Genomic DNA, 18154 nt, shown 5'->3' on the forward strand with positions numbered 1-18154 from the left:
GGCGGCGGAAGTGAAGTCACTTCCGGGCTGGGGTGTTTGTTTGGACTGGAGAAGGGAGGCGGCGGGCGAAGCGCGCGTCGAGCGGGGGAGCGGCGCTGCCTGTGGAGATCCGCGGAGGCCGACCGGATTCGTTGGCTGCCGTCCCCGCTGCCGTGCACTGGGTGAGGGGTTCCCTCGGGCAGAGCGGCCAGAAGGGTGCGGCGACCGCGGCGGTCGAGGGACAACACCTCGGCAACGGTTGAGGGACCTGGAGGGTCCCCCGGGTTGTTGGCCGCCAAGTCTCGTATGGCTTTCCTTATTCCTTGCACCCTTAGTCGCGTCCGAGCGATGAGCTGGGACTGACTTCGGCTCTTCTCTGAGAAATGGCCGTCGCTTTTTTTCTCATTGTCATTATTATTTATGATTTGGATCTCGCAGCACTCTATCCGGGTCTTCGATGGCGCGCGAGGGCTGCCGGGATAGCACTTTCTCGTGCCTTCCCCCCTCCACTTCTTCACCTCCTCGCTAGTACCCTTTCCCCTGCCCCCCCGCCCCCCCCGCCCCCCCCCGCCGCTACGGCAACAAAGCTCATTGTTTCTCCCCTGTTTACGCCTGCGCGTCGCCACGCGGAGCCCCTACTTGCGGCGCTTGCGCACTGCTCCCGTAGCTGGGGCAGGGGAAGAGAAAGGGGCGGAGGGACTGGCGGGCTGGCGAGCGCTCTAGGGGAGCCTTCTGCGGTCGTCCTCGGGCCAGTGCCGTTCTGATCCGCTTTCTCCCTTTTCTTCACCTTCACTCATTCTTTATTCTTTCTTTTATTTTCAGTTTATTTTTATTTTATTTTCGTTTCCCATGCTCAGGATTGGAGGGCTGGACCTTTACTCCGGGAGGGTTGTGAGCCAGATGAACTTTAAGGCCCATCCGATTCATATTTTTGGATTCCCGTCCTCTTCATTTCTCTTCCACTATGTGCCTACTCCCCACTGCCACTAAAATTACGTGGCCTGTGGTGAAATTTGTCTTTTCGAGACATTATTGAAACAGCCAGCAGTTTGGTTTTCTGGTGAGTCAAAAAGGGGCCTTTTCTGCTTCCTTTTGTTGCCTTGTTTGCCCAGATTTTGCAGCCCCATCACCTCACCGAAACCTCAAACTCAGGAAGGGATTTGGCTTCTGATCTTCCGTGGGGAAAAGTCTAACAGCTGACAGGTTTTGACATTTATTTCAAGAGAAGATAACTTCCCGTTTTCGTGTGCTGCCAAATACTGTAGTTTCATGGCATGATTTTTCACAAATTGCTGTTGAGCAGGTGGTGTTTGCATTTTCTTCAGAATAGCCTTTGATATTCCAACCGCTACAGGGTTATGTTAGGAAATAAGAAAAGGATCTAAGGATTTTTAATGTGTTTGCTGGTTTGTGCTTCTGACTCCGGTTTGTGAAAGGCTATTTGGGACACATTAGCTTGTTTATGCTACTTGTTAATTGTAAATTTGTACAAGACTAATCTTTTCTCACAAATAAGTGTCTGCAACAAATAAAGATAGGTGACTTTCCAAAAATGACAGCCTATTTATCTCTTTAAGGGTTGGGTGTTAGGCAGTGGAAGCTCCCTGGGATGGTTAAAGGCTTGGGAGCTGGGAGGGTTTTATTATATATATGTTGCTACTGATGAGCATGAATTGAGGTAGATGATCTCTACCCTCTTCAGAACAGAGTAAGTTTATAGTAGGCTCTTACTTCAGTAAGCACTGTACACCTTATTCAGGTTTATCCCTTTATGACTCTAGTGAATGATGCTCCAATTTCGATAGAAGATATAAACATTTGTAAAATGTTGTTAGCGTAGCAATTTCATGGATGTTGTGAGCGGTGAAAGAAGGTAGAAAATAAGGCCTCAGGCCCCTTCCTTTGGTGCTTTTACATATTTTTGTAATTTACAAAGTTACTCATTATCATAACCTTATACAGGCAGAGCAAGTTTTATCTTGCCCATTTTGAAATTGAGGAAATAAAAGTTTGAGAGATTATTTTATTAGGTACGTATTTTTATTCTAATTTAGATATTTTAAAAAAGATTTTATTTATTTGTGAGAGACAGAGAGGGAGAGGGGGAGAGAGGCAGAGGGAGAAGCAGGCTCCATGCAGGGAGCCTGATGTGGGACTCAATCCTGGGACTCCAGGATCACGCCCTGGGCTGAAGGCAGGTGCTAAACCACTGAGCCACTCAGGGATCCCCTCTAGTTTAGATTTAAATAGCCGTATGTAGTTATTGGCCACCGCATTGGATAGTGTAGACTTAGAGGTTTGAATTGTTTCAGCTTATTTTTTAACCTTGTATATTTTTACATTTATTGATTTGTAGAGTGAGTGGGGCAGTAGGGGGAGAGGAGAGTGGTGGAGAGAAAGGAAAAGAATCTTAATTAAGCAGGCTCTACACCCAAGTGCAGAGCCCCACACAGGGCTCATTCTTAATGACCCTGAGATCATGACCTGAGCCGAAATTAAGAGTCAGATGCTTAACCGACTGAGCCATCTAGGTGTACCCCCATCTGCTTATTTTTTGTATCAGTTTTTATGAATAAGAATGGCGTTTCTGATGTGCTTTGAGCTTTTGTCAGTAGTGATGTGATACGCAGTGCTGAGCCATCCTTACTCTCACCCGATCACCTTTGTTACACCTAGTTGAGATTAGGGCTAAAGTCCTCGTTTTTTTGATGTTTGACTCCTACGGGTTTTTGAAATTTTATATTTTTTACCTTATACCTTGCTACAGCAACCTTTGATCTAAATGTTTAATAAGCACCAAAATAGATAATAGTGTCATGGGCCAGGCTCTGTGCCTAGATTCTGTAATTATTATCCACTTAATAGATGGGGAATCTGAGACATGAAGGGGTTAAATAACTTGCCCTTGGATTCTAGAGCCCCTGCTTTTAATCATTAATGTATACTGCCAAACATTAAAACGAAAACTTCAGTACTGCTTACAAATTTGAATGGAAAACAAGCTGAAGTAGAAATTTCTTTATCCTTTCTCACTAACTGCTAGAGAGACAACTAATTATGATAATAATGTGTCTACAGTTAAGTTTAAGAAATCACAGTACTTCAGAAGACAGCCTGGTGGAATAAGAAAAGGTGCCTGTGGAGTCAGATTAAGGAAAGAAGAGAGGACTCTATTTGAATTTTTAAAAAATTTTATTTATCTGAGAGCATGAGCAGGAGGAGGGGCAGAGGGAGAGGGACAAGCATACTCCCCACTGAGTGTTGAACCTGACAAAGGGCTCCATCCCAGTACCCTGTGATAATGATCTGAGCCAAAATCAAAAGTTGGGCATTTAATGAACTGAGCCACCCAGGTACACTTCTATTTGAATTTTAATGAAAATTCTTTAGAGGTGAAACAAGGGGAAAAAGTTTGTAAGACTTAAAAGATTTCCATATTTAAATTTTTTCTAGAAACCATTAGGTGAAAGAGGCATTTTGGGAGGGAAGAAACAGCTGAATATGTGAGTTTGTAGATTGAAAGCATTAATAGCATTAATAGGAAAAAACTGCTCTCACCTAACCAAAATCTGGTGAGATTTCTTCATGTGTTAAGCTCTCATGTTAGACTCTCACCAGAACAGGATCTTTATAAAAGAAAGAATACAACACTGAAAGCTGGAATATTTGCAGATGATAGAAAGGACAAGTTTAAATCTGTCTCATGTAAAATTACTATTCAAACATGAAAGCAAAAGCCATTTTCAGACATGCAGTGGCATAGAAATAAATACCTTCAGGTAACCTTTTGAGGAAATATAAAGCCAAAACTAACATGTCAGGTTAGGGGAAGATAATAAAAGAAACAATGATGAGCAATGATTCTAATAAACTGTAAACAGACAATAATGTGAATTTTAAGTGTTCGGTTCAGAAATTCTTCTAAAAGATCTATACCTAAGGGAAAATGAAATAATATGAAATTAACACTGCTTAAATTAAACACGGAGATAGGGAGGAAGGAAATGGGGTTAAGTAGAATCATAGTAAAGGTTCTTGTCTGGGAGCAGGAATTGGGTTGGATAGCCTGAACAAGAGAAAGCACTCTCAGTGTCTTAAATTGGGGCGCCGGGTGACTCAGTTGCTTAGGTGTCTGCCTTCAGCTCAGGTCATAATCGCGGGGTCCTGGGATTGAGCCCCTCATTAGGCTCAGCGGAGAGTCTGCTTCTCCCTCTGCCTCTCTCCCTGGCTTGTGCTTGCTGGCTCTCACTCACTCTCTGAAAAAAAAATTTTTTTTTTTTTTTTTTTTTAATTCATGAGAGAGCAGGAGACGCAGGCTTCATGCAGGAAGCCCGATGTGGGTCTCGATTTTGGGACTCCATCCCAGGACTCAGGCATCACAACCCTAGCCAAAGGCAGACACTCAACTGCTGAGCCACCCAGGCATCCCTTAAATAAATAACTTTAAAAGAAAATGTCTTGAATTAGTTGGGGGTATATAGAGCCTGGTTTTAATTCATAGAGATCTGTGTAAATCTATCCTAATTTCACAATAGATATGTCACATTATTATCCTGTACACCTTAAACGTTACGGTGCTGATATCAATTATATCATACTTGGGGGAGAAAACTGATACTCCTCAGTAGTTTGTAAGTCACAGAAAATAAATGCAGTATCTTAAAACCTCTATTAAAAAATAGGAAAATAGGGGCACCTGGGTAGCTCAGTTAAGCATGTGCCTTCAGGTCAGGTCATGATCACAGGGTCCTGGGATCAAGCTCCGAGTTGCATTTCCTGTTCAGTGGGGAGTCTGCTTTTCCCTCTCCCTCTGCCCCTCCTGCTCGCATGTGCACATACTCTCTCTTCTGAAATAAAATCTTTTTTAAAAAGTAAAAAATAGGAATGCCTGGCTGGCTCAGTTGGTAAAGCATGTGACTTGGTCTCGGGATTGTGAGTTTGAGCCCCACGTTGGGTGTAGACATCACTTAAATGTAAAATTTGGGGGGGGGGAGTACAGGAATAGAATGTAAGAAGCTCTAAGAAAGGGTGCTTAGGTGGCTAAGCATCTGCCTTCAGCACAGGTCATGTTTCTGGGGTCCTGGGATCCAGCCCTGAGAGCCTCACTTTGGCTCCTTGCTCAGCAGGGAGCCTGCTTCTACCCTCTCTCCCATGCTCAAGCTCACTTGATCTGGCTAACTCTGTCAAATAAATAAAAATAAAATCCTTTAACAGAAAAAGAAACTAGGAAAAATAAACATGAACTTATGATGGAAGACATTAAACCAAACATCAGTTTTCAAAAAATGATAAATTTTATGAGCTGGGTCAAATAATCTCTCAACACCACTTTCAGAATTTAACAGATAAAGTAAATATTGTGTGTGTGTACCTTAAAGTAGAAATCACATATTTTTCTCTTCAGGCCCAAAGGACATTTTGCAAAAACCATAGCTGTCTGCAAACAAAATTGTAATAAGTCCCAAAAAATGAAGATTCTTTTGGCAACATTTTATAACATAATGAAATAAAACTAGAAGTCAGGGACCAAAGTGTAACCAAAAGAACCTTAACCACTTGGAAATTTATTTTTTTTATTGGAGTTCAATTTGCCAACATATAGCATAACACCCCGTGCTCATCCCATGTGCCCCCCTCAGTGCCCATCACCCAGTCACCCCAAACCCCCGCCCACCATTTCCACTACCCCTTGTTCGTTTCCCAGAGTTAGGTGTCTCTCATGTTTTGTCAGCCTCACTGATATTTTCACTCATTTTCTCTCCTTTCCCTTTATTCCCTTTCACTATTTTTTATATTCCCCAAATGAATGAGAACATATAATGTTTGTCATTTTCCAATTGACTTATTTCACTCAGCATAATACCCTCCAGGTCCTTCCACGTCGAAGCAAATGGTGGGTATTTGTCGTTTCTAATGGCTGAGTAATATTCCATTGTATACATAGACCACATCTTCTTTATCCATTCATCTTTCTATGGACGCCGAGGCTCCTTCCACAGTTTGGCTATTGTGGACATTGCTGCTATAAACATCGAGGTGCAGGTGTCCTGGTGTTTCACTGCATCTGTATCTTTGGGGTAAATCCCCAGCAGTGCAATTGCTGGGTCGTAGGGCAGATCTATTTTTAACTCTTTGTGGAACCTCCACACAGTTTTCCACAGTGGCTGTACCAGTTCACATTCCCACCAACAGTGCAAGAGGGTTCCCCTTCTCCACATCCTTTCCAGCATTTGTTGTTTCCTGTCTTGTTAATTTTCACCATTCTCACACCACTTGGAAATTTTAAAAATATTCTTCCATATAATCTGTGGTTCATTATAAATTAAATAATTTGTAATTAGCTAAGATTGATGAGAACTATGTTCTGTATAGGAGATTTATAGATTAAAATTTTTTATTAAATGAAAGGTTGAAAAACATTTGTCAGCTTGAAAAACAGTAAATTGGCTGAAATTAAGTAGAGAGGAAAGGAAAATAGAGTGAAAAAACAAGTTAAGGGCAGCCCTGGTGGTGTAGCAGTTTGGTGCCGCCTGCAGCCCAGGGCGTGATCCTAGAGACCCTGGATCGTGTCCCGCGTCGGGCTCTCTGCATGGAGCTGCTTCTCCCTCTGCCTGTGTCTCTGCCTCTTATTCTCTCTCTCTCTATGAATAAATAGAAATCTTAAAAAAAACTTAAAAAGTAGAAAAAAATCAATGGAATTAAAGTAGGGGCTTATTGAAGTTGAATTTTTAATAGATAATCCATTTTATTTTTTTTATTTTTTATTTTTTTTTAGATAATCCATTTTAAACTCAAAAGATGTAACAAAACATCTCTTGCCACCTACTAATCCCTGTAGGTAATGAATATTTTTTTAACAGCTCTCATGAGCTAGATAGAAGTCACTTATTTAAAGTAAAGGGCAGGGATGCCTGGGTGGCTCAAGTGGTTGAGCGGTTGCTTGAGCTCAGGGCGTGGTCCCGGGGTTAGTGCTTCTGGTATTATATTTTGAGTCCATACTTTAATTAATTCGCCCAGGACCATATGTGCTGTCAATCTTAATCCAAGTGTGCATTGTTTCACGAACTCTTACTTGTATCCATTAATAGTGTTAGTCTGAAAAGCATTCTAATAAAGTTGGGAAACACTAGATATGAGGAAGGAAGAGATCAGTTTATCAGAAGCTAAGGGAGGGACACCTGGGTGGCTCAGTAGATAAGCGGCTGCCTTCATCTCCTGGTGCAATCCCAGAGTCCCAGGATCAAGTCCTGCATCAGGGAGCCTGCTTCTCCCTCTGCCTCTCTCTCTGTCTCATGAATAAATAAATGAAATCTTTAAAAAATGAAGTATATGGCAGAGTGATTTTTAGGATATTCATAGAATTGTATATCCATCACCACAATTTTAGAAGCTTGTTACCCCTTAGCTTTCATATAATACGTGGCACTTTGTGATGGACTCCTTTTACTTACTGTTATGTTTTCAATGTTTATTTAAGATATAGCATGTATCAAGTATTTAACCTTTTTTTTTTTTAAGATTTTATTGATTTATTTATGAGAGACACACAGAGAGAGAGGCAGAGACATAGGCAGAAGGAGGAGCGGGCTCCTTGTAGGGAGCCTTATGTGGGACTAGACCCCGGGACTACGGGATCACACCCTGAGCCAAAGGCAGACACTCAACCATTAAGCCACCCAGGCATCCCTGTTTTTTTAATTATCGAGTAAAATTCTGTAGTATGGACATAGATAGTATTTATATAGTTGGTGGACCACTGGGTTTTAATAACTTTTTGGCTATTTTGAATAATAACTGCTGTAAACATTTGTGTACAAGTTTTGTGTAGGCATGTATTTTCATATTTCTTGGGTATATATTTAGGAGTATAATTGCTGGGTTCCATGTTTAATCTTTTGAGGAACTGCCATACTATTTCAAAGCAGCTGCATCATTTTAGCGTTCTATCTGCAGTAAATGAGGGATTTCTCCACCTTCACCCCGATACTTGTTAGTATCTATTTTTTTATTACAATCATTTTAGTGTAAAGTGGGATCTCATTGTGATTTTGATTTGCGCTTCCCCTATTGTTGATAATATTGAGCCTCTTTTCGTGTATTTATTGGCCATTTGTATTTTTTTTTAAGATTTTTCATTTATCAGAGTACATATACATGCTCTCTCTTAAGTAAATAAATCTTTAAAATTCCACCATGTTCTCTGAATTCCCATTTTACTTTCATGTCAATACTTGAGGGCTTTTATTTATTTTTTAAAGATTTTTATTTATTCATGAGAGACACACAGAGAGAGGCAGAGACACAGGCAGAGGGAGGAGCAGGCTTCATGCATGGAGCCCGACAGGGGACTCGATCCTGGGTCTCCAGGATCACGCCCTGGACTGAAGGCGGTGCTAAACCGCTGAGCCACCCGGGCTGCCCCACTTGAGGGCTTTTAAAGGTTTCTTTGAAAATATGTCATTCAGGGACACCTGGATAGCTCAGTCTGTTAAGCGTCCACCTTTGGTGCAAGTCATGGTCCCAGCTTAGCAGGGAGGCTGCCTCTCCCACTCCCTCCTGCTCATACTCTCTCTCTTGCTATCACACTGTCAAGTAAATTTTTTAAAAGTCCTCTAACACCTTAATTTTTATTTTTTTATATTAATTTATTTCAGAGAAAATATGCAGGTATAGGGAGGGGCAGAGGGAAAGGAGAAGCAGACTCCTTGCTGAGCAGAAAGCCTGACGTGGAGCTCACTCTCTACCCTGAGATCTTGACCTAAGCCAAAACCAAAAGTTGGCCACTAAACCAACTCAGCCACCCATGCACCCCTCCTCCAGCATTTTTTAGTGTTCATTGGAAAGACTGGTATCAGTCCTGATTAAGTTGTAAAATTTAATAAAATTCCAGTCAGACTATTATGGACAAGAAGTTTATATGAAGAGGTGCCTGGGTAGCTTAGTCAATTAAGCATCCAACTCTAGATTTTGGCTCAGGCTATGATGTTCATGGTAGGATCAAGCCCCATGTTGGGCTCCAGGCTTAGGGCAGAGTCTGCTTGAGATTCTCTCTCTGCCCCTACCTCTGCTCGTGTTCCCCCCCTTCCCCCCAAAAACCTTAAAGTTCGTATGAAGAATATATGTACAAGATTTTCACTGCCCCTGCCCCAAAGAAAGAAACCAGGAGGTGGGAGTTGTACTACTAAGTATTAAAACTAAAAAAAAAAAAAAAAAACTTACTGAAAGGCTACTGTAATCAAAACAATAAGATACTGTGCTGAAATATTTAACAATGAATGATCATGATGTTTGTAACTTACATTTTTTTTTTAGGTACTTGTCTATTGGGGTGCATGGGTGGCTCGGTTGAGCGGCTGCCATCCTCTCAGGTCATGGTCTCAGAGTCCTAGGATTGAGCTCCGCATTGGGCTCCCTGCTCAGCAGGGAGTCTGCTTCTCTTCCTCTGTCCCTCTCCCTGCTCTAGCTCTTGCTCTCATTCTCTTTCAAATAAATAAAACCGGGATCCCTGGGTGGCGCAGTGGTTTAGCGCCTGCCTTTGGCCCAGGGCGCGATCCTGGAGACCCGGGATCGAATCCCACGTCGGGCTCCCGGTGCATGGAGCCTGCTTCTCCCTCTGCCTGTGTCTCTGCCTCTCTCTCTCTCTCTCTGTGACTATCATAAATAAATAAAAAATTAAAAAAAAAAATTCAAATAAATAAAACCTTAAAAAGAAAATTTTAAAAATAATAAAAATAATAAAAAAAATTTTAAAGAAAATAAAGATTTATTTATTTTAGAAAGAGAACAAGAGTGTGGATAGAGAGAGGGAGGACAGAGGGCAAGAAAGAATTTCAAGCAGACTCCGTGCTAAGCTCAGAGCCTGATGGGGACCAAACTCTTTGACCCCCAAGGTCATAACTGGAGCTGAAATTGAGTCGGGTGCCCAATCACCTAAGCCCCTGCAACTTAGGTTTAAGCAAAAAAAAATTCTGTAAAGAAAATGACCACTGGCAGTTGGTGATTGTAGATGAAAGGTACAAAGCATTCATTGTACTATGGTTTAAAATTCTCAAGGTAGTTGAAGATAAAGCAGTATATATTTTACAATTACAGAATAAATATTCTAGAAACATAGTACAAGTGGGAATTTAATTATAAATACGTGGAATAAGCCTTGGTTAAATAATGGTGTGTGATGTATTCATGGGAAAATATAGATCCTTAACATCATACTTAGTCTCATGTGAATTAAAGATTTAAATGTAAAAAAAAAAAAAGTGAAACTAACGAGAGAAAATATAAAAATAAAACCTCAGAGTAGGAAGAGACTTCTAAGCAAGTAAGCATATCCCAGAGGGTGTAAAGGAAAAAACAGTGAGATTCTACTTTGAGTCTGATTGCAAAACTAAAATATATTAGTTGCATGTAAACAAACAAAATGAGAAAAAGAACAATGAGTTGTAATAAATGTGAAAAGTTTAAAAAAAAATAAATAAAATATATTAGTTATGTCCAGAACTGTTAAGATAGAGAAGTGGGAGCACTCAGTGTATTTCAAGATTGTACATTGCCACATTTCGGCTAATAATCAGTCTTAAAGTTACAAATGCTCATGGCTTTTGGCTTTTGACTCCTATTCCCACTTAAAGTGTATTATACAGATAGCATAAATAGAAAAGGATTATGTGTGCAAGGGTGATCAGAGTAGGATTGTTTGTAACAACAACAACAAAAAGCTGGGAATGTAGATGGTGCATCAGAGGGGAGAAGTAGTTAAGTAATTATTAGTAATTATTAGTGCTGCTTCATCCATTAAAAAGTGAGATAAAAACACCTGGGTGGCTCAGTGGTTGAGCATCTGCCTTTGGCTCAGGTTGGGATCGAGTCCCACATCAGGCTCCCTGCATGGAGCCTGCTTCTCTCTCTGCCTGTGTCTCTGCCTCTCTCTCTCTCTCTCTGTGTTTCTCATTAATAAATAAATAAAATCTTAAAAAAAAGAAAGTGAGGTATACCTGTACATGTTGACTAGTATGGATCTTTATTTACAGCATGATTCTATTAAAATATAAAAATCCTCTGTGTCTGTTTCTATAAGCAAAAAGATATGAAAGGATACATACTAAGCTCTTAACACTGATTACCTCTGGATAGGAGTAGAGATGGAGAGGAAAAAAATGTATATTTGTTAGACCTGGGGGTTGGGTTGGGTTGGGTTGGGTTTGGTTTGGTTTGGTTTGGTTTTGAAGTAGGCTCCACACTGGATATAGAGTCCAACACAGGGCTTGAACTCACGACTCTGGGATCAAGACCTGAGCTGAGAATAAGTGTTGGACAGTTAACCCAATGAGCCATCCACGTGCCCAGTATTAGACCTGTTTTGTACATCTACCTTGTATTTGTTTCTTCTCCAAATAGTGTATGGTTTACATATACATTCTTTCACTTTGATGGTTTCTTTTCCAACAAAATTTCCTGTATACGAACACCTGCTATCTAAACTTTTTTTTCCCCTCCCCCCCGTCTAAACATTTTTTAATGGGGCAGCCCCGGTGGCACAGTGGTTTATGCCGCCTACAGCCCGGAGTGTGATCCTGGAGACGAGGGATAGAGTCCCGTGTCGGGCTCCCTGCATGGAGCCTGCGTCTCCCTCTGCCTGTGTCTCTGCCTCTCTCTCTCTCTTTCTCTCTGTGTCTCTATGAATGAATGAATAAATAAATATTTTTAAAAAATGAAAAATTTTTAATGATTCTTGAAAACAAAGCAAGTATAAGGTGATACATTACTGTTTTTACTATTTTGTGGTTTTCATTTAGAGAAATCTTATTACAAACAACTACTAGATATATTAAACTAGTTCTGAGTTAGTATTACTGTTTTTTTTAAAGATTTATTTATTATTTATTTATTTATTTTTTAAGATTTTACTTATTTATTCATGATTGACATAGAGAGACAGAGACACAGGCAGAGGGTGAAGCAGGCTCCATGCTGGAAGCCTGACGCAGGACTCAATCTCAGGACTCCAGGATCATGCCCTGGGCCAAAGGCAGCCACTAAACTGCTGAGCCACCCAGGGATTCCCCAAGAGTTATTTTAGAGAGTGAGAGAGGGTAAGTAGAGGGAGGGGCAGAGGGAGAGGAAGAACGAGAATCCTCAAGCAGACTCCCAGCTGAGCATGTGTCATAACCTGAGCCAAAACCAACAGTCAGCCACTTAACCACTCAGGCACCCCAGGATATTATTTTAAAAATTGTTTGCATAAGGGGCACCTGGCTGGCTCAGTTGATAGAGCATATGACTCTTAATCTCGAAGTCCTGAGTTCAAGAATAATAAATCTTTGCATGAGATTAAGGATGAAAATTATAATTTCTCAAAATTATAATTTTTGAGTTATTTTCTGATAATTTGAGAATTTTATAGCATGATCATGGTTTTGAAGTAAATAGTGAACTTTAAAAAATTGGGAAATTACTGGCTTTCTTAGTTCATTTCTGCCAGTTTTGTTTTTAAGATCTTATTTATTTCTTAAGATTGATTGATTGGAGAGACAGCTAGGGTGTGCTTGTGGGAGGAATCTTCAAGCCCCACTCCCTGGCTGAACCTGGAGCCCCACACAGGGCTCCATCCCATTACTCATGAAATCTTGACCTGAGCTGAAACCAAGAGTCTGACACCTAACCAACTGAGCCACCCAGGCACACCTAAGATTTTATTTTTAAGTAAACTCTGCACCCAACATGGGGCTCAAATTTATAACCCTAAGATTGAGAGTTTCACACTCCACTGACTGAGCCAGCCAGGTGCCCCATTTCTGCCAGTTTTAAAGGGTCTGATGCATAGCAACAGATCGATATGATTTAGTTCCCAGTTGTGTTTTTATTTTTATTTTTTTAAAGATCTTATTTATTCACGAGAGAGACAGAGACAGAGGCAGAGCAGGCTCCATGCAAGGAGCCCCTCGTGGTACTCTATCCTGGGACTGCGGGATCATGCCCCAAGCTGAAGGCAGACAAGCTCAACCGCTGAGCCACCTAGGTGTCCCTCCAGTTGTGTGATTTGTCAAGTCATAATCTGCTTTGTGTTCTCAGACATCACTCAAGCAAATCAGGTACTTCTCTTTTATTTCCAGCATTTCTTATATTTTTTTGTTTTGTTTTTTAAAGAAAACCTTTTTCCTAGTTAGAGAAGCTGGGAGCTCACAGACTCTTTGGAATCTTGAAGCTGCTGCTTTCTGGCTGCCTCCAGATAGGATGATGATAGGCCCCAGCTATATACCCTTTACTGTATATTTTTAAGGTTATTTTTGGGTTGCCTGGGTGAATCAGCGATTGAGTGTTTGCCTTCAGCTCAGGGCTTGATCCCTGGATCTGGAATCGAGTCCCATATCGGGCTCCTTGCAGGAAGCCTGCTTCTCCCTCTGCCTGTGTCTCTGCCTCACTCTGTCTTTCTCTGTCTCTCATGAATAAATAAAAATGTTTTTTAAAAAGTTATTTCCCTAGTAATCACCTTAGTTTGTGACATCAAGCTTAAATTAATACCAATTTAGTTTCAAGAGTACACAAAAACTTAGCTCCTTTATAGCACTGTACACCCCTCATGTTATTGTCAAAAATTATACATTGTGTGCCCATTAACATGCATAATAATTACTGTTTTATGCATTTGTCTTTTAAGAGAAAAAGGAGTTAAAAGCCAAAAATACATTATTACTAATTTCTGTATTTGTGTCGTTACCTTTTTCATTGTTCTTTATTTCTTCAGACGGATTCAGGTTAATATTGCAGTGTCCTTGTTTTATTTAGCCTGAAGGACTCACCTTTTCTTATAGGACAGGTGTACCGGTAATGTGTGCTTTCTCCCCCCCACCCTTTTTTTTTTTAAAGACTTTATTTATTCATGAGAGAGAGAAGCAGAGACACAGGCAGAGGGCCTGTCCCGGGACTCTAGGATCATTCCCTGGGCCAAAGGCAGACACTAAACTGCTGAGCCACCCAGGGTTCTCCACGCCCCCACCCCCCCCCCGCTTTTTATTAAAGATTTTACATATTTATTTGAGAGCATGAGTCGGGAGGGGAGGCACGGCAAAGGGGGAGTCAACAGACTCCTTGCTGAGCAGGGACCCCTTCTCCCCACATGGGACTAGATCCCAGGACCCTGACATTGTGACCTGAGCCGAAGGCAAATGCTAACCCACTAAGCCAGTGAGGTGCCCCTCTCATTTTTTAAATTTATCTGGAGATGTCTTAATTTCTGCTTAATTTTTGAAAAATAGTTTTGTTTTGAATGTCTTTCAGCACTTTGTCTTCTGGCCTCTGTGGTTTCTGATGTGAAATCAACTGTTAATCTTATTTTGGAGATTTCGAAGTGTCGCTTGCTTTTGTCTTTCAATAATTTCATTATAATATGCCTTGATGTGGATCACTTTGAGTTTATCTTAGTTGGAGTTTGTTGAACTTCTTGGATGTGTAGAGTAACACAGATTTCATCAAATTGAAGGAGTTTGGGGCTGTTGGGTTTTTTTGGCTTTTGGGTTTATTATTTTTTTTGGATTTTTTTTCTATTTTTTAAGATTTTACTTATCAGGGGAAGAGGGGCAGAGGGAAAGAGAATCTGAAGTCTGATGAGCCACCCAGGCACCCCTAAGATTTATTTTTAAGCAGTCTCTACACCCAACATGCGGCTCGAATTCACAGCCCTGAGATCAAGAGTCACATGCTCTACTGACTGAGCCAGCCAAGTGCCCCAAGGAGCCATGTCTTCTGGCCCTTTGTCTTCTCCTTCCAAGATTTTCATTATGTGTATGTTGTTACATTGGATGATTTCCCATTGGTCTCTAAGGTTCTTTTTTTTTCTTCATTGTTTTCTTTCTTTCCTCAAGCTCAATAACCTCAATTGACTTAATCTTCAAGTTTGCTGATTTCTTTTTCCTCCTTGAGCAAATTTGTTGTAATCCATCTAGTAAATTTTCCATTTCGGTTATTGTACTTTTCAACTGAGAAATTCTTTGTTGTTGTTTTTTATAATTTCTCTGTATTAGTATGCTCTATTTGATGAGACCTCATTTTTATGGCTTTTTGTACCTAATTTAAAGTTTAAAAAGTCCAGTTTTTAAAGCAACAAGGAGCACATAGGTGGCGCAGTTGGTTAAATGTCCATTTCTTAGTTGTCCTGGGATGAAGCCCCATTGGTCAGGCTCAGCACAGAATTTGCTTAAGGCTCTCTTTCCCTTTCCCCTCCCCACTGCGCATGTGCTCTCTCACTTGTGCACTCTCTCTTTCTTTTTTTTTTTTTTATTATTTTTTTTATTATTTTTTTTACACTCTCTCTTTCTTTCTCCAAAATAAATCTTTTTTAAAAAAGAAGAGTCACGTGCTCTACAGACTGAGCCGGCCAGGTGACCCCATACCCAATTTTTTAAAAACAGGAGGGCACACAGAAGATGAAATATAAAGAGTGTGGTCCAAAAAGGGTCAAGAATAAGAAAATTAAAAATTTGATACATTACATTAGAACACCTTGTGTTCAATGATTGTAGGTCTATCAGAGTTCTGAAAGTAAGTGATCCTTATCACCCTGATTTTCACTTTGCTTGGCTGTAGCCAGAAATGTGGTCTGGTAAGGAGTTGTTCCTTCCCTTGGCTCTCTAAGGTATATGGTCAGTGTCCAGGTTTCAGTTCTTTTTTCTTGATTTCAGTTATGATTTGCTTTCCAAATATTGCTTGATAAGGTAATTTTACCTATGGTTCTTTATGGACTCTTTCACTAGGATCTATACCAAAGCCACAACTTGTTTGATAAGGGGATAATGCGCAGAAAGCTGACTTACGGCCTTGTCAAACAGAGATTAGGCCCTTTTTTTCCTAAACTCTGTTTATATTCTGTTAATGGTTGGCATCAAAGAAAGGGGGAAGGGAGTCCCCTGGGATTCTCAAACTATAGAATTTGCTGAGGCAGATTTTTCTTGTTTACACAAGGCTTGTGCTCATAAATTGTATGGAAAATTATTTTTCTTTAAAAACATAGTTTGCACTTCTCTGTAGATGTACGTTCAGTCACTGAGGCTTATTTCAAAACAAAGAAGTACTTCTTTCAAAAGTACTTCAAAACAAGAAGTACTTCTAAATGGACATGTCTCAAACATATGGTTGCTACTTAACTACACAATTCCATTTGAATATTGAATATCCCATAGTCTGTGGTAAATTTTTTTATTTTAACTAAAGCTATAAGTCTCTTGTTAATATTGTGGTCTTCTGAAAGGAAGTATTTAAGGGGTATAAGTTGGAGGATACATGTTGGGAAAATAACAAAAGCTGTTATTAATTGCAGTGTCTTTGAACCTGCTGATCAGCTCATGCAAAGTAAACAGAGTTCATTCAGGGCAAAACAGGATTGACTCCTGCTTTTCATAATATTTGAGGCTAATCTAAAATGTAATGCCTAACATAGGAGAATGAGTAATTTTCTTCAGAGGAACTGATTGGTTTTTAGTAAGAACTTGTTATCAAAATAAAGGATTTTATTTCATACAAGATTAGTGATAAATCAAAGATAGCCATTGTCTGTTTTCTGTCCTGCTTTTATAGTGCCTCTTTTTCCTAACCCAAATCATGTTTTCATCCTACCCACTCATAAATCTCAGTCTGTCTCTGCCTCTTTTTCACATGTATACAATAATAAGTAGAGCAGAAGTTGAGTAATTTTTAGCTGAGGACCTCTTACCTAAAAATGTCACTGCCATGATGGTATTGTCAGTAGTGTTCAGGATTTCAGAATATGCGAGTGTGTGTTAGGTTAGAAGCCACCCCCCCTCCACTCCCACCTTAAACTAAATTCACATTATATGAACAGAATGAGGTTATATTCTACATACCTTTAAGGATAAGTCCATAAAATGAATCCTACCCAAGGAGGGGTACCTGGCTGAGTCAGTAAGCTCTTACTGCTCTTACTAGTCAGTAAGCTCTTACTCAAGCTCTGACTCTTGATCTCAGGGTTGTAAGTTCCATCCCTACGTTGGGCTTGGAGCCTACTTTAAAAAAAAAAAAAAAATCTAAAGGACTGAACCTTAAACCCAAGGAAAAAACTACTTGTAGTAGGAGGTTTTAGTTTTAGTGTTTTACTTCATTATGGTAACTTTGGAGTAAAAAGGCCTGAAGTTTGTTTTTGTTTGGAGGGTGGAGGAGAAGGGGAGAGAGAGAAGCTTAAGCAGGCTCCACGCCCAGGACAGAGACCGACTTGGGGCTCAATATCATGACCCTGAAATCATTACCTAAGCCAAAATCAAGAGTCGGACACTTAACCAAGTGAGCCACCCAGGTGCCCCAAGCCTGAAGATTTCAAAACTCTGTTCTCATATTAGATATGCTGATTTCTCCCTTTGGCGCAAGTCACTCTGCTGTTTGATTTTATGTACAAGTGACTCCTATTATATGTAAATATAATTTTAGCAATTTCATACTTAATGAATTAGTAGAATATTGTAGAATCTAAACCTTATGCTTCAGACTTTGAGCCAGCAATATATCAGCTGGGTTAGACCATGTCATCACCTATTGAGTAGTATATAAGAAACCAGACCTACTATATTTAGATACTGCTCTGCTTTTACTCACATAAAAAGAGATTAAGTGCTTGAGCTAGTTGGAGTTTGGTAGTCATTTGTGGGTACGGATTTGCTAATGCCTGGAAGATGAGTGAGCCTATAGCCCAGGTAAGGAGGAAGTTACAGGTCTTTAGGTCAATTGATGCCCCAGATTTCAAGGCTAAGAGAGGAAGACTGCTTCTGATTCCTGCAGGAAGAGGAAGCAGGAGAAAAATCCAAACATGGAAAATGTCCCCCATGAAAGTAAAGAAGAAGAGCTTACTCCAGTGCAGAATGAAAAAGAAGCCCACCCTTTGGGAAGTGGTAAAGGCCAAGAGCCTGGAGGAAATATTAGAGTGGGTTGTGCCCTACCTGCCCATGATGTTAGGATATGTCCAATAGGCTTGTCACTAACCTTGACGTGATAGATGGAGATGCTGATGATATGGAATGGTTCATAGAGAAGAGAGCACTAAGGAGGAAAATTAGGAAGCTTCATATGAGGTATAGCTTTCACATTCTTTAAGATTTTATTTATTCATGAGAGACAGAGAGAATGGCAGAGACACAGGCAGAAGGAGAAGCAGGCTCCATGCAGGAAGCCCAATATG

At 40.4% G+C, this 18154-nt stretch overlaps 1 protein-coding gene across 5 annotated transcripts in view; it reads left to right on the top strand.

The window, feature by feature from the left end:
* PAIP2 (poly(A) binding protein interacting protein 2) overlaps positions 1-18154 on the top strand; it is a 24360-nt gene continuing 6206 nt past the window's right edge. The window contains exons 1-3 of one of the 5 annotated variants that reach the window (XM_072749679.1): positions 19-161; positions 837-1039; positions 12856-13067. The gene's annotated coding sequence lies outside the window, so the exon portion shown is untranslated. Of the gene's footprint in view, positions 162-836; positions 1040-6753; positions 6818-11906; positions 12069-12855; positions 13068-18154 lie in introns of those variants that run through there. The other 4 variants (XM_072749678.1, XM_072749681.1, XM_072749682.1 and 1 more) reach the window with 4 other exon arrangements.

Source organism: Vulpes vulpes, chromosome 2, assembly GCF_048418805.1.
Source record: "Vulpes vulpes isolate BD-2025 chromosome 2, VulVul3, whole genome shotgun sequence".
Lineage (NCBI taxonomy): Eukaryota > Metazoa > Chordata > Mammalia > Carnivora > Canidae > Vulpes > Vulpes vulpes.